Consider the following 20,633-nt stretch of genomic DNA (forward strand, 5'->3'; position numbering starts at 1 on the left):
CAAGGCGCTTACATAGATCTCATTACAGGCAGGGAACGTGTCTGCTAACTCTCTTGTATTGTACTCTCCCACGAGCTTAGTACAGTGTTCTTCACATAGTAAGTGCTCAATAAATACCATTGGTTGACTGATCCAAAGTACTTGCTGAAAAAGAATGACTTCCAAGTCTGCATGCTGTCATGATTGGTTTTTAACCCGAGGGAGGCACTGACTATAATAATGATGATGAGAATAATAATGATATCTGTAAAGCATTAATTGTGTGCCAAGCACTGTACAAAGTGCTGAGTAGATTTAAGATAACACAGTTGAACACAGTCCTTGCCCCAAATGAGACTCACACCAGTGAAGAACAGGTGTTTATTCCTCCATTTTTCAGGTGAGGAATCTGATGCACAGAGAAGTTAAGTGACTTGCCCGAGGTCACAGAGGAAGCAGGTGGTGGAGCCGGAATTAGAATCCAGGTTCTCTGACTCCCGGGCCTGTGTTCTTTCCAACCAGACCACACTGCTGTATCCTTAAGGGTCAGACTATTTCATTTATTTATTCATTCAATCGCATTTATTGAGCGCTTACTGTGTGCAGAGCGCTGTGCTAAGTGCTTGGGATGTACAAGTTGGCAACATATAGAGACGGTCCCTACCCAACAACGGGCTCACAGTCTAGAAGGGGGAGACAGACAACAAAACAAAACACGTGGACGGGTGTCAAGTCATCAGAATAAATAGAAATAAAGCTAGATGCACCTCATTAACAAAATAAATGTTGCCAACTTATGTTGCCAACTTGTACTTTCCAAGCACTTAGTACAGTGCTCTGCACACAGTAAGCACTCAGTAAATATGATTGAATGAATGAATGAAAAAGAATAGTAAATAGGTACAAATAAAATAGAGTAATAAATCTATAAAAACATAGTATACAGTTATACATATTATACACATATAACATGCACATTACATGCATATCAATATCACACATATAATAACATAATATATTAATATGATATAGTAATATATTATATATTAATAATATATCAATATACTATAATGATATTAATATTATATGTGTATCAATATACACATTATATACATATTATACATATATACAGTTATACATATTATACAAACACATATACATTAACACATATATTAATATTATGCATATAATAATACAGAATATTAATATATTATAGTATATTATATATTAATATATTAATACAATACAATAATATTAATGTTATATGCATATTAATATACACATTATATGCATATTATACATATATACAGTTATACATATTATACAAACATATATACAGGAGATTATACAGTTTGTAGGCTAATGATCAGATTTCCTGATTTTTAATTGGACTAAAAATTCGTTTTACGTTTCCAAGATTTCGTGGAGTTTAGCTTTTGTTAGGATTCCCTTCTGCTTGCCAGGTGTTTTTGCAGGATTATTCAGTGAGGCTGAAGTGGCTAAACAGTTGTTCAACGTGTCGGCTACCTGCTGACGTCCAGAACAGGGTTAAGGCAACGATGCTTAGGGAGGTGGACCCCAGCACTAAGCCATGGCAAAAAGAGGACAGGACCTCTGCCTGCTGCCCAGGACCTGAGCCCGGCTAGGTGTGTTGCTTAGTACCACTTGCAGCGTAAGGTATGGAAAACTTGGTTCCGGGCAGCAGCGTGGCTCGGTTGGAATGATTCCGGGCTTTGGAATCAGAGGTTGTGGGTTCAAATCCCAGCTCCGCCACTTGTCAGCTGGGTGACATTGGGCAAGTCGCTTCACTTCCCTGGGCCTCAGTTACCTCATCTGTAAAATGGGGATGAAGACTGTGAGCCCCCCGTGGGACAACCTGATCACCTTGTCACCTCCCCAGCGCTTAGAACAGTGCTTTGCACATAGTAAGCACATAATAAATGCCATTATTATTATTATTTATAATAATAAAATGGGGATGAAGACAGTGAGCCCCCCATGGGACAACCTGATCACCTTGTCACCTTCCCAGCGCTTAGAACAGTGCTTTGCACATAGTAAGCACTTAATAAATGCCATTATCATTATTATTATTAATAATAATAAAATGGGGATGAAGACAGTGAGCCCCCCATGGGACCACGTGATCACCTTGTAACCTCCCCAGCACTTAGAACAGTGCTTTGCACATAGTAAGCACTTAATAAATGCCATTATCATTATCATTATTAATAATAAAATGGGGATGAAGACTGTGAGCCCCCCGCGGGACAACCTGATCACCTTGTAACCTCCCCAGCACTTAGAACGGTGCTTTGCACATAGTAAGCACTTAATAAATGCCATTATTATTATTATTATTATTAATAATGAAATGGGGATGAAGACTGTGAGCCCCCTGATCCCCCTTGTGGGACCACCTGATCACCTTGTAACCTCCCCAGCGCTTAGAACAGTGCTTTGCACATAGTAAGTGCTTAACAAATGCCATCATTATTATTATTATGCAAGAGGTAGCACCCTTTAAAAATGGTTACAACTTATCTTTTTAATATGAAGCTCACAATGCAAGTTTTGAGCTAATCATTATCTTTACAATAGTATTTATAATTATTAAAATGTACACTAAATCATTACATTATAATAATGCTAATAATATAATAATAATAATAATGGTATTTAAGTGCCTACTATGTGCCAGGCTCTGTACTAAGCGGTGGGGTGGGTGCAGGCAAATCGGGTTGGACACAGTCCCCGTCCCACGTAGGGCTTACAATCTCAATCCTCATTTTACGGATGAGGTAACCGAGGCACAGAGAAGTGAAATGACTTGCCCAGGGTCACACAGCAAAGGAGTGGTGGAGCCGGCATTAGAACCCATGACGTTTTGACTCCCAGCCCCATGCTCTATCCATTACACCCTGCTGCTTCTCTATTATATTATTATTGCTCTATTCTCTATTATTGTTATCATTATTACTGTATTTCTTAAGCACTTACTCAACACTGTTCTAAGATCTGGGGTAGCTACAAGTTAAGCAGGTTGGAAACAGTCCCTGTCCCACTTGGGGCTCACAGTCTAAATAGGGGGGACAACAGGTATTGAATCCCCATTTTGCAGTTGAGGAAACTGAGCCACAGAGAAGTGAAGTGACTTGCCCAAGGTCACCCAGCAAGCAATTGGCAGAGCTACTTGGAAAACATGTTCCCATTGTGCATACTGGAGCCTGTTGTTGGGTAGGGACCGTCTCTAAATGTTGCCAAGTTGTACTTCCCAAGCGCTTAGTACAGTGCCCTGCACACAGTAAGCACTCAATAAATACGATTGAATGAATATTAAAGCATGCAAGAAAGCAACAACTTCCAAAATGAACCCTAGAACTTCTGAGTAGAGAAGAAGCGTGGCTCAGAGGAAAGAGCCCGGGCTTTGGAGTTGGAGGTCATGGGTTCAAATCCCGGCTCTACCACTTGTCAGCTGTGTGACTTTGGGCAAGTCACTTCACTTCTCTGGGCCTCAGTTACCTCATCCGTAAAATGGGGATTAAAACTGTGAGCCCCACTGGGGGCAACCTGATCACCTTGTAACCTCCCCAGTGCTTAGAACAGTGCTCTGCACATAGTAAGTGCTTAACAAATGCCATTATTATTATTATTATTATTATAGAATAATAGTGATTGTGGTTTTTGTTACGCATACGCCAAGCACAGTGCTAAGTGCTGGAGTAGGTATGAGATAACCAGGTCAGACACAGTCCCTATCCTCTATAGGCTTCACAGTCTCTAGGGGAAGGAGGACAAGCAGTTACCATTTTACAGACGAAGAAACTGAGGCACAGAGAGGCTAAGCGACTTGCCTCAGGCCACACAGTAGACAAGTGGTGGAGCCGGTTTGGAATCCAGGTCCTCTGACTCCCAAGCCTGTTGTCTTTCCACTAGGCCACAAAAGTTCATCTCTAAAAGGGAGGATGGACACCCCAGTGGCTTTGGAGGCCAACAACTTGATATAGGGCTTGCTGCCCTTTTTTTATTATTATTATTGGCATTTATTAAGCGCTTACTATGTGCAAAGCACTGTTCTAAGCGCTGGGGAGGATACAAGGTGATCAGGTTGTCCCACGGGGGGCTCACAGCCTTCATCCCCATTTTCCAGATGAGGTAACTGAGGCACAGAGAAGTGAAGTGACTGGCCCAAAGTCACACAGCTGACAGTTGGTGGAGCTGGGATTTGAACCCATGACCTCTGACTCCAAAGCCCGAGCTCTTTCCACTGAGCCACACTGCTTCTCCAGCCTCAATCTACCTGCCAATCTGCATTAAGCCACGTTGGACTTTTGGCATTTGATTGCAAACAAATGCCGCTTTTGGAATTTACTTTGGTATTTGCAAGAGAAGGTTCACTAGACTCTTTTTTGTTTAGTGGCATTTGTTTAGCACTTACTATGTGCCAGACACTGTACTAAGCGCTGGAGTAGATACAGTCTAATCAGGTTGGGTAAGTCCATGTCTCACGTGGGGCTCACCATCTTAGGCCCCGTTTTATAGATGAGGTAACTGAGACACAGACAAGTTAAGTGACTTGTCCAAGGTCACACAGCCGACAAGTGGCGGAGCCGGGACAAGAACCCAGGTCTTTCTGATTCCCGGGCCTGTGCTCTGTCCACTGGGCCACACTGCTTAGGAGGGTCTCTCAAATGGGAATTGTTGAGGGAGCCATTTGTTCATAAATAAATAGAAATGGAATGAATGAGCAAGCCAAGATGGACCCATGATAACCTGTGACCCTTGGTCTACTTCCAGTTTTAGATTTGGAGAACATTTTTATGGGGGAATGCCAAGATAATTTTAACTCTCAATTCAGTAATAGAAATGCCCTTGAATTTGGGTTTTCTGATTTTTGAACTTGAGGAATTATTGTCAAGCAAGGGTCGTCTGCTTACCAACTGAACCTTTCCCCTACTCCTCGACATACTTTTCTTAGTCTTGTTAAGAGCCAGGGATATATGCCAGTTGTGAGGATTTTTGTGGGGTGAATAAAAGCTCCTTGAATGCAAGAATAATTTTAATTTGCTGAGGAAAAACAGTTACTCTTCGTTATTCAGAGTTGGATGATCCCTTGGGTAGTGTCCACTGTCCTTTGCTTTTCTTTCTGTCTCTTTGTTCAGCTGTAGTTTGCTTTTCTTTCTGTCTCTGGTCATTTCTCTTCACATTAGCCCTCCTCCAGAGGGTGGATAGGGAAAAGGAAAAAATCTGAAAGTCAAGCCAGTCAGTTTTTGTACCTGTTAGCCACAGTGGTTAGGTAGCTCCATGGGAGAGGAGAGTGACCGTAATGGGTTTCTGGAGCAGAAGGATGCTTAATAAATCCTTTTTTGGCAGTGGGCATATTTATGGTGAAATTTGAATATGCTGGTTTTTCCTCTAATAACAATTTCATCAGTGCTGCCCTTGTTTTGCCTTTGCAGGTTTGGTCTCTTCAAGGCTAAGCTCTATGGAATATCAGGCCCTTTACTCAGAACCCTCTTGTCCATCCACATCCCATCTTCCTTAGAACATTTTCCTTCACAGCAGCTAGCTTCGGCTGAAATGGCCTGCCATTGCAAGGGGTTTTCTTTTCAGGGTTGTCTTCTCCAACTCTTGTGTATCAGAGACAAATAGGAAATGAAAATCGTCTAACGAGGCGGCGAAATGGGCGTCTCTCTCGAGCTTCAGAGTCAGCACAAGACAATTCAAGAGAAACAGAACAGGAAGCTTTGCTGTTTGATTTCTGGTAGGGACATTATATGGAATATTTAATTTGGCATGGATAGGACTTCATTCAGGCAGTAAATTCCAAGTTTGAAGAGATGCAGCATTTTGCTATCATTCTTTAGAAAATGTCAAAATGCTGTTAAATCATGGCTGATTAGCTAACCTTGGGAATCTTTTTCTTCAGCAGATGTTGAGGATTTAAAAAAGAAGGCAAAATGTAAACAATTTACAACATCTGCATCTCTTTGCGTGACAGTTCTGACCACAGTCTCACCAGAGCACTGACCAAAACGGTCAGAAATCAGTTAGGACCCCATGTGTGTGCGATTAACACACGTACTTGGTGGCTGGGTATGCCAGTCAATCTTTGAAAGTATTCCTTGCGTCCGAATAATAAAATTATAGGTCTCAATATCCCTCGGGGGATTATCTGGTCCAGTCCCCTGCCTCCTGGCAGGTGAATGCTATTCATCCAGGACAGATGGTCATCTTTTCCCTCTTTAAAGATCTCCAAAGATGGAGACTTTCCAACATTTTTTTTTTTTTAAATGTCTCCCGGGGTTACATCACTTAAACTGTTAAGGTGTTCTTTTTAACGTTCAGTCAGACTCGCTCCTGTTTGAAGCTAAGTCTTTGTTTCTTATGTAGACATGGGGAACAAGTGATCATTACCTTCCACCCGAAACTGACCACAGTGTATACGTATTTACTTGCGTGGTTACCTCCACCATGTAATTTCCCCACCCTGATTTTTGAGGAGGAAGTGAAAGATTATTTTTCTACCTCATAATTGGAAGCAAGTGCCAGGGTGGGAGGAGGAACAGAGGGGTGAAACTGCTTCAACACAGCGGGTACCTATTGTATGTAGCCCTTGGAGAAGCAGAAGATGCAGTCTCAAGTACCCTCCTGCTTTCCTCTTTCTTCTCCCTTCCTGTCCTCCTCCTTTTCCTCCTCCCTGATCCCTCACTGCTACACTTCATTTTTATAGTACCTCCATAATAGTCTCACCCGGTTTTAATGTTACAAAAATATGCAAGAATTGGGACAATTATCAGTCAGTGGTATTGAGCCCTTCCTCTGTGTGGAGCACCGTACCAAGAGCTTGGGAGAGTACCACATAACAGAGCTGGTAGGTATGTTCCCTACCCAGAATGAATTTACAGTCTTAAAGGAATGATGAGAATAAATGCGGTGTACTCCAAGATGGTTATCAAGGCACCCCTTAGACTTTTCTCTAGGCGAAACAACTCCAGTTCCTTTGCACTTTCCTCTAGGGACCAGTCAAAGAACTGTAGATGTTGGTCTTTTGGTTCCTTTTTCAATAAATGCAATTACGTGATGGTAAAACTTCTGAGAACATAACTTCACAAATTGGCCAAGGCAGCAGTGTTTCCATCTATCCACCAAACCCCAGGGGACAATGTAGTTAAACCCTTGGTGTGCCCTGTCTCTAAATTCCCTCTTTTCCAATTGTATTGAGTGCATACTGTGTGCAGGCACTGGGCTAAGTGGTTGGGAGAGTGCAGTATAACAGAGTTGGTAGAAATGTTACCTGCTCACAACAAGCTTACAGTCTAGAGGGAGAGACAGACATTAATATAAATAAATTACAGCTATGTACAGAAGTGGTATGGGGCATATGGTGGGGCGTTTTCATGGACCACTCACCCAATAATTTGCTCAAAGCTTTCTTAAACCTATTGATATTTTCAGTTCAACTTCCTCTCATTGAAAAAGCTGTCCTTTGGTTAATTTTTTTTTGGAGTCCTCAAGCTTCACAAGGTGTCCTCTAATTCTGGAATCACGGGATGTAGTGAAAAGCAGTTCCATGTTGGCCAGGTGAGAGGTTGAAAAGTGGATGTGTGTGTGTGGGGTCCAGTTGGGGGTTTGGGCTGGTGAATCCTTTCAGTTGTATTTTCTTCCCCTTTCCTGACGATGAGCAGTCTTTTACTGGCCTTTTTGGATGCTGCCATTCAGTGGGCCAACGATATGTGGAACCAGCCGACAGTAACACCGAGATCATCTTCCCGAGGCAAGACTGATAGCTCAGCCCCCCTCTCCGTGGAGTTGGACGAGTTTTCCTTAGATGCCTTGACACGTGCTCACACTGAGGATCATCTGCCACTTTCCTGCCCATTCTCTCCGCTTGATGAGGTCTTACAGTATATCCCCATCAGCCCAACATTTCAACATCTGGAAGAACTTAGTGTCATCCTGCAAACTTGGAGATTTCACTGCACATTCCCTCTTTAAGATCATTTATGAAAATGTTAACTAAAACCATTCCTAGCAGCAATACCTGGGGGGACCCCACTATTTACACTTCTCCATCCTGAAAAGTCGCTGTTTGTCCCTACCCTTCATTTACTAACTTTTAGTCAGTTTTCAACTCATGACAGACATTTTCTCCAGCCCCACATTTACCTAGGTTTTGTTTGTCTCCTGTTTGGAAACCCATTGAAGGCTTTTTAAACCTCTAAATAGATTGTGTCTTCTTGTTCACTTCAATCCACATATTTATCGACCCCTTCAAAGAACTTTTATAGATAAATGGCTCCACCATTTGTCTGCTGTGTGACCTTGGGCAAGGCACTTCACTTCTCTGTGCCTCAGTTACCTCATCTGTAAAATGGGGATTAAGACTGTGAGCCCCTATGTGCGACACGGAATGTGTCCAACCTGATTAACTTGTACCTATCCCACTGTTTAGTATAATGCCCGGCACATAGTAAGCTTTTATTCACCTTTATTGACTCCTTTATTTCCCCTCCCTCGGCCCCATAGCACTTATGTATATAGCCATCATTTATTTATTTATATTAATGTCTGTCTCCCCATTTAGACTGTAAGCAGGGATTGTGTCTACCAACTCTGTTATATTTTACCCTCCACTTAGTACAGTGCTCTGCACACAGTAAGTTCTCAATAAATACGATTGATTGCTTAACAAATACCATAAAAAAGTGGTATGATATTTCCTTTAGAGAAATCACTAGGCCTTTGCACAACAGGTTAAGTTCTTAGCGATCCTTGACTTAATTATAAATCCTACCAATTTTCCAGAGCTAGAACTGGGACTCACTAGTCTGTAATTCCCTAATTGGAGCTAGAGGATATACGAGCAGTACATCAGCGCTTAGAACGGTGCTTTGCACATAGTAAGTGCTTAATAAATGCCATTATTATTATTATCAGTCCTCTGGTGCAGTAGCTGTTTGTACCAATAGATTTCTCACTCCCACCAGAAGTTTTGTGACCTCTGTTGAGTCAGGCCAGGCACTGTTCTAAGCGTTGGGGTAGATGTAATCAGGTTGGACACAGTCCATGTCCCGAATGGGGCTCGCAGCCTTAATCCCCATTTTCCAGATGAGGGAACTGACGCACAGAGAAGTGAAGCGACTTCCCCAAGGTTAGCCAGCAGACAAGTGGCGGAGATGGGATTAGGACACAGGTCTTTCTGGCTCCCAGGCTGCATATCCACTAGGCCATGGTGCTTGCCGCTCTCCTTTCCTCCACTCCCCCACCCCTGAGTGCACAGACACACACATTTCCTGCTGCAGTAGCTCCCAAAATTTTAGCTCCAGTCCCACGGGGGAAGGAACTGTCAGTCAGCAGCCAGCTGTCCACTGGTGTGGATGCTTTGGGAAAACCCAGGTGGTGACTTTGCTTACCGCTTCAGTGCCTAAAACAGTCTTGGAGGGGGACTTGTAGAAACCCAGCTCGGTGGCTCTGTCACGATAATGCCGGGCTGGGGGCCCATTGGCTCTGACCAGAGCCACACTGACCCGTATCCCGGAAAGAGTGCAGCTTGGATGGGCGTACACATCCTGTCTTGGTCCGAGAGGGTGTCCAGGAGAAATCTTGCTGAAAGTCAGAGCATGTGTGTTTAGATTTTTCAGAATTCCTTAATGGATTCTTGTTCAGGTGCAGATGACCCGGGGGACTAGGAGTTGAGTTCAGACATGGTACAGATTTTTGATGTAGAATTCAATATTCAGTGAATAAAATCGCAGTTATGAAATAAACCTGCAGGACGTTAAGTGCTGAAATGAAACAGGAATGGAGAATTGTAGGGATGGGGAAATGAACATATTTAATTGGAGAAACTTTTTTTTAAAACAAATTCCCTTTCTTGTTTCCGATCTGGGAAGGCAGTAATTTGGGGCCAATGCCATCTACTTGGGGAGCTTTCTCCCCAGGAGGAACTGTAGGAAATTTGCATGCGGTGATTTGTGGCTTTGAGCTAGGAAAATGTTTGCGAGGAACGGGAAAATTTGATGTGACCGTAGTTGATTCAGAAAATGTTATTCAGGTGCCTGATTTCTTAGGGGGGAGAATGTGTGAAACCGTTTTTGGCCGGAAACCCTGCTTATTATTAGAGGAAGTGTCCACTAGATGTCACTCTTGGAATAATAATAATAATAGTAATAATGATGTCATTTGTTAAGCGCTTAATATGTGCAAAGCACTGTACTAAGCACTGGGGGGGATACAAGGTGATCAGGTTGTCCCACTTGGGGGCTCACAGTTTTAATCCCCATTTTACAGGTGAGGGAACTGAGGCTCAGAGAAGTGAAGTGACTTGCCCAAGGTCACACAGCAGACATGTGGCGGAGTTGGGAATCTAGTTGTGAAGCCCTACCCCAAGTGGAAACTGAGCAGTTTTAGTGGGGAACAGAGATATAATAATAATAATAATAATAATGGCATTTGTTAAGCTCCTACTATGTGCCAAGCACTGTTCTAAGCACTAGGGTAGATACGAGGCAATTAGGTTGTCCCCCATGGGGCTCACAGTCTTAATCCCTATTTTACAGATGAGGTAACTGAGGCACGGGGACGTGAAGTGACTTGCCCGAAGTCACACAGCTGACAAGTGGCAGAGCTGGGATTAGAACCCACAACCTCTGACTCCCAAGCCCGGGCTCTTTCCACCAAGCCACGCTGCTTGAAGAAAGCCCCTCCTGATTAACTCCGGATTTACTTCAGACCTAGATTCAGAGCCTTTTTTCTTTTTTAAAAAAATGGTATTTGTTAAGAGCTTACCACATGTCAGGCCCTGTACTAAGCGCTAGGGTAGCTAGAGAAGCAGCGTGGCCCAGTGGAAAGAGCCCGGGCTTGGGAGTCATTGGTCGTGGGTTCTAATCCCAGCCCCACCACTTATCAGCTGTATGACTTTGGGCAAGTCGTTTCACTTCTCTGGGCCTCAGTTACCTCATCTGTAAAACGGGGATGAAGACTGTAAGCCCCACGTGGGACAACCTGGTTACCTTGTATCCCCCCAGCGTTTAGAACAGTGCTTGGCACATAGTAAGTACTTAACAGATGCCATCATTATTAGTTCATTCAATTGTATTTATTGACCACTTAATAATAATAATGATAATAATAATAATAATAATAATAGCATTGATTAAGCGCTTACTGTGTGCCAAGCACTGTTCTAAGTGCTGGGGGGATACAAGGTAATCAGGTTGTCCCACGTGGGGCTCACAGTCTTAATCCCCATTTTACAGATGAGGGAACTGAGGCCGAGAGAAGTTAAGGGACTTGCCCAAAGTCACACAGCTGACAATTGGCGGAGTGGGGATTTGAACCCATGACCTCTGATTCCAAAGCCCGGGCTCTTTCCACTGAGCCACGCTTACTGTGTGCAGAGCAGTGCTTGGCACATAGTAAGCAGATGCCATCATTATTCATTCAATCATAATTATTGAGCACTTACTGTGTGCAGAGCACTGCACTAAGCGCTTGGGAAGTACAAGTCAGCAACGTGTAGAGACGGTCCCTACCCAACAACAGGCTCAAAATATCATTATTATCACAAGCAAATCAGGTTGGTTACAGTCCCTGTCCCACATGGGGCTCACGGTCTTAATACCCATTTTACCAATGAGGTAACTGAGGCACGGAGAAGTGAAGTGATTTGCCCAAGGTCACACAACAGGCAAGTGGCAGAGCTGGGATTAGTACGGAGGTCCGTCAGATTCCCGGGCCCAGACTTTCTCCACCAGGCCATGCTGCTTCCCAAAGCAGTAGCAGAGCCAGGGGCCCAAGGGGCAAATCAGGTTGGTTACAGTCCCTGTCCCACATGGAGCTCATGGTCTTAATCCCCATTTTACTGATGAGGTAACTGAGGCACAGAGAAGCGAAGTGATTTGCCCAAGGTCACACAACAGGCAAGTGGCAGAGCTGGGATTAAAACGGAGGTCCGTCAGATTCCCGGGCCCAGACTTTCTCCACCAGGCCATGCTCCTTCCCAAAGCAGTAGCAGAGCCAAGGGCCCAGATAGCCTGCTTTCTTCCCTCCCCAAGCCTAGGACTGAAAGAGGAATTCTGCACCCCTTTCTGCTGCCTTGGGCTTCCCGAGTAGTCTTGAAAGTGGGAGTCCTGGTAAGGCAAGCCATCCTCCATGGTTTTTGCATAAATATTCAGTGTAAATTATTATCCGAGCTTGAATTTGATTCGTTTTTTCTCATATAAAGCTGCACCATATCAGGCTGGTTTCGATTGCAAAATCGCCCCCATGCCCGCCACGAAGTTTCAAAATGAGATTTTCGTCTTTAGTTTTAAGCAACACTTGGGTAGCTTTTCCAGGGCAGTTTTGCACGAGGAACTGCCCTGGTTTGCCCGGGCTAACCTGCCGTTATATAACGCTACCACAGAGCCCACTGCAGATGCTCCGAGTTGTTTACCAGAGAGCGGCATACCGGACCCAGGAGTGGGGTAACACTGGATGAGAACGCGAGCCAGAGCTCCGTAGGAATGAGCGAGTTCACGGGGGAAGCCAAGCTGTATCCTGAAATTAGCATCAGCCCGACGGCGATCGCTGAGGGAAGTAGAGTGCTTTCAGGTTCCCGCAGCGTCTCGAGGGTGGTTTGGAAATGAGGGTGGAGTTCCCGTCTACTTAGAACAGAAATCTCCCCAGTGCCATCTTTCCAGGGACTTCTGGCTGTTTCGATGAACGGAAGGAGCGGAACGGATCTTATTTTTAAATAATATTCGTTAAGCGCTTTCTATATGTCCAACACTGTTCTAAGCACAAGTTAATTAGGTTGGACACAGTCCCTGTCCCACCTGGGGCTTACAGTCTTAGTAGGAGGGAGAACAGGAGAACTGGGGCAAAGTGACTTGCTCGAGGTCTCAAAGCAGGTAGTTGGCAGAGCCAGGATTAGAACCCAGATCCTCTGACTCCCAGCCCGTGCTTTTTCCAGTTGGCCGTGCTGCTTCTCAATATGGTCTCAATAGGGAGGGATGCTCTGTCTAGAACTTTCTGAGCAGTTAATGAAAGTGAGGCCTCACGCCCGTCCTGTGAACAAACAGATAGAAACATGAGCAGAGGGGTTGAAAAGAGGTTGAAGGGTATGATTGAGAGACCCCAGGCTTTTAGTAATGCCCAGGGAGCCTGAGAGAGCTGGTGACATTTAGGAATAAGCTGAGTTGCTTATTTCTTTGGAAGACTTTTGCCATGTAATTGGACATACACCCAAAGTATGTGTTGGAAATTTTCCCCGTTTCTTAGGCCATCTCGTAAAGTTTGAGGACTGAATTCCTACAACAAAGTTTTTTTTTTAGACAAAATGTTCATCATAATCCATAATAATCTGCTTATTTATCTGATGATTTCCCATGTCTATAAATGCGGGACTGCCTGGTCATTTATTTTGAGGTATTTTAAAGGGACTTAATGCCTACGCTTGAGTGGGCTCTCTTTGCATTTTACTATGATTTGGTGACGGGATGGGTGAGGCCAGGAGTTTTCTGAGGACGTGGTTTGCTTTAAAATTTCGCAACTAAACTCAGATTTTATTCCTTGTTTCCTGGCTCAGAATTTTCTTTCTGGGGCAACAGAGCCGCATTTCACAGACTTCTAGCTATTCCCATTATGACCTAATCCTCTAGCCCTCCATTTTGCCACCGCCTCAGAGAGATTTTACAAGAGGGCTTTAGGGAATGCTCATTGTGGGCAGGGCTGTGAGCCTGTTGTTGCATAGGGACCATCTCTATATGTTGCCAACTTGTACTTCCCAAGTGCTTAGTACAGTACTCTGCATACAGTAAGTGCTCAATAAATGCGATTGAATGAATGAATGAATGTGTCTGTTTATTGTTGTATTGTACTCTCCCAAGCACTTAGTACAGTGCTCCACACACAGTAAGCGCTCGATAAATGTGATTGAATTAATGAATGAGTAGGCTTACTGTAGTGAGATTCATTGCAATTCCACACGGGATATTGACTTCAACACCCAACCCATCTAATTAGTAACGGAGACTTCAAATGAACATTTCCCCACCCTATTCACCCTCCCTTCTGCATCGTCTTTGCAGTTGGGCCTGTACCCCTTAAAAAACATTTGGATATTCACCCCAACTTCAGCACCACAGCACTTGTGTGCATATCCTGATACTCTGTTGCTTTCTCCCCCTCTTTAATTTATTTTAATGTCCCTCTTCCCCACTGTATTGTAACATACTCTCCCAAGTGCTTAATACAGTGCCTCTGCATACAATAAGCACTCAATAATTACCACTATTTGTTGGATTGATCGATTGAAGCTTTACTGTTTTTCCTCAAGGAACTTCAAGTTCTCTCAGAGGTGAGTGTAGATCTTCCCCACTCATCAGTTGAAGCAGCATTGCATTTTGGATAGAGGACGGACCCAGGAGTCAGAAGGTCATGGGTTCTAATCCCGACTCTGTCGCTTGTCAGCTGTGTGACCTTGGGCGAGTCACTTCGCTCCTCAGTTACCTCATCTGTAAAATGGAGGTTGAGACGGTGAGCCCCACATGGGCCAGGGACTGTTTCCAACCCAATTTTCTTGTATCCACCCCAGCTCTTAGTACAGAGCCTGGCACATAGTAAGTGCTGAACAAATAGCATAATTAATTAGGTTTCCTTCCAGGGTGCCCACAGGGTTAGAGCTACCAACCTGGCCTGAAGGAGAACTGGCATCTGCCTAGGTGGGTCCGGGGCTTGCCCCTCCATAGAGAGCATAAGAAATTGTAAGCCCAAATCTCCCTTGTACATCCTATATTTAACAACCAGGAGGAATTTTTCTTTCGGACCTTGTGGATTTTGACTAGTTGCAGATTTCTGAACTTGATCGGTAATTACAATAGAATGTTTTGTTTTATTGTCTGTCTCCCCATTCTAGACCGAGAGCCCGTTGTTGGGTAGGGACCGTCTCTATAAGTTGCCGACTTGTACTTTCCAAGCGCTTAGTACAGCGCTCTGCACGCAGTAAGCGCTCCATAAATATGATTGAATGAATGAATGAAATAGCCAAGTGAGCTCTGCATATTATATACAATCCATATACATGTATACATATTCACACGCACGTAGTTACGTACGTAGATATGCCTTTATATGGGTTATTTTTCTATAAGTTACAGAATTGCTTTCTAGAGCTCGACAGCAGTTTGAACCGTCACGGTATGAGCTGTATCTTTCTGTGTTCTTTTTCAAGAGGAGAAATGAGTGAAAGCGCAGTTCCCTTTTGAAAGCAAGCCGGAGGCGGGGGAATGAAAAAATGATAATGGTGTTACTGTGTGGATCACGGAAGAAGAAGCTGCCATTTGTTCGGGGTTGATAATGGCACATTGAGGTGTTAGTCGTGTGAGAGGACTATTTAGTGTACGATGAAGCTGTCCAGTAGTTCCGTAGCGTTATTGCGTTGGCAACCTCTCTGCCTAGGCAGAACCCATCGAGGGCTGTGGACCCAGGCGGTTTCAAATGGCACTGTAATTTAGAGGCTTTATCAGCCAGGCTTCTATTCTTTACGGCTTTTCTTTCTTTTTTTTAAAGTTCAAGCACATTCCACCTCCCCCTCAAAATGGGCTGTTCCTGCTAGTTGAAAATCAGCATAATAAGCTAATAATAGTACACTGTTTTTATCCATCCCCTTTCTTCCAAGAAGCTGTAAGCCCTTTACAAACATTATCTTATTAATCCTCACAACTCCCTCCTGAGTTAGGAAATAATTGTGATCAGGGTTTCACATGCCGTTTTTAGCAAACCTCTGGAATAAATAGGGCTTAATCTTGTAAACCAAACATTTGCAAACAGTCTTTAAAGACCTGCTGACACCGAACGCGGGATTTGGGAAGGAACAAGTTGTATTTGGTGGCAGCCTCTGACTTTCTGTTCTCCCCCCTCCACCCCCCGACAGTTCTTTATTATTGCCGAGAGGTGTTTGCTTTCGTTCCATTTGTCACCGGTCTAGGAGTTAGGTGCTGGGCAGGTCCTATGCAGCGTCAAGGGGCAAGACGTGATCACAATCCACAGAGTGGTGGGGCAACAGTAGCCTCGTAGCATTGGAGCGGGTCTTACCTCAACACAGCTTTGCTGGGTATGACTCGTGAAGAGGTCAGTAGAATACCCAAATGGTGGATCTATGGTGAGTGGAGATTGGGCAACTGAAAATGAGGAAAAGATTTAAGGAACAGTTAAACCAAATCATAGACGACAAGGCATCGCCTGTAGACTGTAAACTCGCTGTGGGCGGGGAATAATAATGATGGCATTTGTTAAGCACTTACGGTGTGCAAAGCACTGTTCTAAGCGCTGGGAGGGATACAAGGTGATCAGGTTGTCCCACATGGGGGCTCACAGTCTTAATCCCTATTTGACAGGTGAGGTAACTGAGGCTCAGAGAAGGTAAGTGACTTGCCCAAGGTCACACAGCAGACGTGGTGGAGCCGGGATTAGAACCCATGACCTCTGACTCCCAAGCCCGGGCTCTTTCCACTGAGCCACGCCGCTTCTCTAGTGTGTTTATTGTTCTATTGTCCTCTCCCAAGTGCTTAGTACAGTGCTCTGCATGCAGTAAGCGCTCAGTAAATTTGATTGACTGACTGATAACAGAAAACCAGATGGGAGACAAATGCCGCAGGCTGACTGTAACTGCACACCACAATTAAAAAAGAGCAGAATCTCCAGTAGATGCGGGAGACACACCATGGAGGGGGGACTGTTCGTTCCAAACTGGTTGTTGAGCCGGATGCATCCATACGGAAACTTTACTATCTGTGGAAGTGTCCCTTCAATCCATCGATCGGATGCATCCATACGGAAACTTTACTATCTGTGGAAGTGTCCCTTCAATCCATCGATCGGTGGTTCTAATCGAGTGCCTGCTGAGTGGTGGGCACTGTACTGAGCCCTTGGGAGAGAGCAAGTGTAGCAAGACACACGCTCCCTGCCATCTGGAAGCTTACGATTTAATGGGGGAGACAGACGGTAATCCCTTACAGATAGTGAAAGCAGGAGGAAGGACAGTGGGAAAGCAGCACAAACACAGCTGGATGAAACAGCTCAACGAATAACGAAATGTACAGATGAATAACAATAAAAAATGCCTAGGGAAAGCAGCATGGCCTAGTGGATAGAGCACAGGCCTGGGAGCCTGAAGTACCACCTGGCTTCTATTTCTGGCTCTGCCAGTTGTTTTCTGGGTGACCCTGGGCTTGTCACTAAACTTCTCTGGACCTCAGCTACCTCATCGGTAAAATGGGGATTGAGACTGTGAGCCCCATGTGGGACAGGGTCTATGTCCAACCCAATTTGCTTGAATCCACACCAGTGCTCAGTACAGTGCCTTCCACATAGTAAGCACTTGAGATGCCGCAATTATCATTATTATTATTATTATTATTATTATGCGAGCGCTGAAGATAGGCATAAAATACATTGGTCTGACACAACTGGGGTATTGCGGCATAATTGGAGAAGGCTTCCTGGAGGAATGGGATTTTTAGATGGGCTTTGAAGTTAGGGCGAGCGGCGGTCTGTCAAATATGAAGGGGAGAAGGAGTTTCAGGTTGGGAGAACAGCGGGAGCAAGTGAAGCAACAGCAGAGAAGCAGCGTGGCTCAGTGGAAAGAGCACGGGCTTTGGAGTCAGAGGTCATGGGTTCGAATCCCAACTCCGCCACATGTCTGCTGTGTGACCTTGGGCAAGTCACTTAACTTCTCTGAGCCTCAGTTACCTCTTCTGTAAAATGGGGATTAAGGCTGTGAGCCGCACGTGGGACAACCTGATCACCTTGTATCCCCCCTCCCCAGTGCTTAGAACAGTGCTCTGCACATAGTAAGCGCTTAACAAATGCCATCATTATTATTATTATTAAGTGGTTGGAGACAGAACAGTAGAGAGTTTTGAAGATTGAAGAGCGGGAGCTGGGAAGCAGTGGATCCAACAATCAGTCAATCCATTGTATTTATTGAGTGCCTTCTGCGTGCACAGCACTGTAGGAAGTCATCATCAATCGTATTTATTGAGTGCTTACTATGTGCAGAGCACTGTACTAAGCGCTTGGGAAGTACAAATTGGCAACATATAGAGACAGTCCCTACCCAAAGTGGGCTCACAGTCTAAAAGTCCTTGGGAGAGTACAGTCTAATGAAATTTGTGAACATGTTCTCTGCCCACAATGAGCTTAAAGTCTAGAGAGGGAGACAAACATTAAGAGAAGCAGCGTGGCTCAGTGGAAAGAGCCCGGGCTTTGGAGTCAGAGGCCATGGGTTCAAATCCCGGCTCTGCCAATTGTCAGCTGTGTGACTTTGGGCAAGTCACTTAACTTCTCTGGGCCTCAGTTACCTCATCTGTAAAATGGGGAATAAGACTGTGAGCCCTCCGTGGGACAACCTGATCACCTTGTAACCTCCCTAGTGCTTAGAACAGTGCTCGGCACATAGTAAGCTCTTAATAAATGCTATCATCATCATTATTATTAGTATAAATGACTGAATTCTGGATATATACATAAGTGTAGTGGGGCTGAGGGAGGGGAGAATTAAGGTTGCAAATCCAATGCAAGAGCATCGCAGAAGGGAGTGGGAGAAGAGGAAATGAGGGCTTAGTCGGGGAAGGCCTCTTAATAAATATCAATACCCCTCTGTCCCCTCCCAAAAACTATAACTTTGAAATGTTCTTTCTTCTAGGCTTGACACACCAGTTTACCAAACAGCAATCCTTTTCTGATAGCAGTATACCCTGTTGGTCTACCCCAGTTTTTAGTAGATCCTTGCTGTTCTCCTGGATTTTTCCATTACAAGGCTACTCTCTGTTTTTGAGCCTGCCTCTTAATATCTTGGAGAAGCAGGTGGCCTAGTGGAAAGAGCGTGGGGCTGGGAGACAGAGTACCTGGATTCTAATCCCAGCTCTGCCAATTGCTTGCTGTGTGACCGTGCGGAAATCACTTATTCTCTCTGGATCTGTTTCCTCATCTGGGAAAATGGGGATTAAATCGTACTCCCTGGTACCTAGACTGTGGGACAGGGCTGAATCCAAACAGATGTCCCTCTAAACTATCCCAGACCTTAGTATAGTGCTTGACACATAGTAAGCACTTAACAAATACCATCGTTGTTATCTTTCTTCTTCTTCTCCTCTTCCTCCTCCTCCCTCCCCTTAGAAGCGTGGCCTAGTAGATAGAGCATAGTTAGAAGGACCTGGATTCTAATCCCACCTCCACCACTTGTCCGCTGTGTGACCTCGGGCAAGTCACTTCACTTCTCTGTGCCTCAGTTACCTCATCTGTAAAATGGGGATAAGCGTGTGAGCCCCATGTGGGACAGGGACTGTGTCCAAACTCATATTGGACAATCCACCGCCTTTTCTCCAGTTTTGCACCCCATTCTAAGTATGCAGTATTCTTTACTTTCAGTCACCTGTTGATGAAGCTAAGTGGATCCCAGGGTGACTCAGGAAATTCTGCTTTCCTGATTTTGGAATCCAGTTGATTATTTGTTTTTCCTTTATTTTTTTCCCTCTCTCCCAGCTGCTCAGCACATGCACGGAAACTGATTAGGCCAGGAAAGGGCAGATATGGAAAGCTTCGATAGACCCACAGGGGAATCCGTATTTACTTTCTGGAATGGAGCCATGAAGTAACGTTAACGCAGAGAATGATTTCCTGTATCCTTAAAGTTCCTTAAGTAAACGGGTGGAGGAAAAAAAAGACAATAAATTCCTTTTATAGCTTTTCTTTCCCTCTCCTACTGCTTTATGAGCAGGCTTGGGAACTTGCCAAAATATTACACTTGCTTAAGAAAATGACAAAGAAATCTCAGCCATGCATCAGAGAGTTATTAAATCCAACATTTCGAGAAGATATTTTCAGTGATTAAGTCCTCATTTTAATATTGTTTTGCTCGGCATCTTAATTGTCAGAATTGAATCACAGATAACACTCAAAACTTTTAATATTTAAAATGAGTGTAAAAATTGAAATCTGTTCCATTTCCCGAGGTAAAGGAAGCAGAGACCCTTCAGATTTTTTTTTCCTTTTAATTTGAAAATTATGTTCACAGGAAATCCTGCATAATTTCTTTAAATAAACAGGAAAAGTAATTATTTGCTTGCGGGTATGTGTATGTGTGTGTGTGTTAAAAATAAAGCAGGTTGAGGAGCTTGATGTTAAAAAATTAAAAATAGGTTGGCATAATGAAACACATGTTTCAAATAAGATACAGACTCGTAGTTTCTTTGGTCGTGATCTTATTGGTTTGATATTTTTTTCAAGTATTGTTTTCGGGTACTTTTTTTCTGATGTTTTTCCTGTTTTCTTCCAAATCTCGTAATGGAGCAAGAGAGGAAAAGATGACAGCTTCCCACTGAAATAGCCTTTATTAGTATCATCTGTCAGGTGTCTGCTTTTCTGGGTTAATTTACTACTAGTGATCTGGAATTTCACTGACTGGACCAAAGCATCGCCAGGATCTCAGTCCTTACAACTTAAATGAACTCATGTTCATAAAGCACGTTGAAATCCTTAAATGGAAATGTCTGTTGAAGTCTTGAGGTTGTTCTATTAATCCTCTGTCTTTCATTTTGTTTCCCTACCTAAGGTGACCATTTTTTTCATAAAGACTTGGTAGGGTGGGGACAAAACTTTTTCCATTT

General features: G+C 44.0%; 1 protein-coding gene across 5 annotated transcripts in view; it reads left to right on the forward strand.

Moving 5' to 3' along the window:
• The window catches only part of SUGCT (succinyl-CoA:glutarate-CoA transferase), a 389,451-nt gene that overhangs the window by 76,984 nt on the left and 291,834 nt on the right, over window positions 1-20,633 (forward strand). The window lies entirely within an intron of this gene.

Source organism: Tachyglossus aculeatus, chromosome 18 (assembly GCF_015852505.1).
Source record: "Tachyglossus aculeatus isolate mTacAcu1 chromosome 18, mTacAcu1.pri, whole genome shotgun sequence".
Classification (NCBI taxonomy): Eukaryota; Metazoa; Chordata; class Mammalia; order Monotremata; family Tachyglossidae; genus Tachyglossus; species Tachyglossus aculeatus.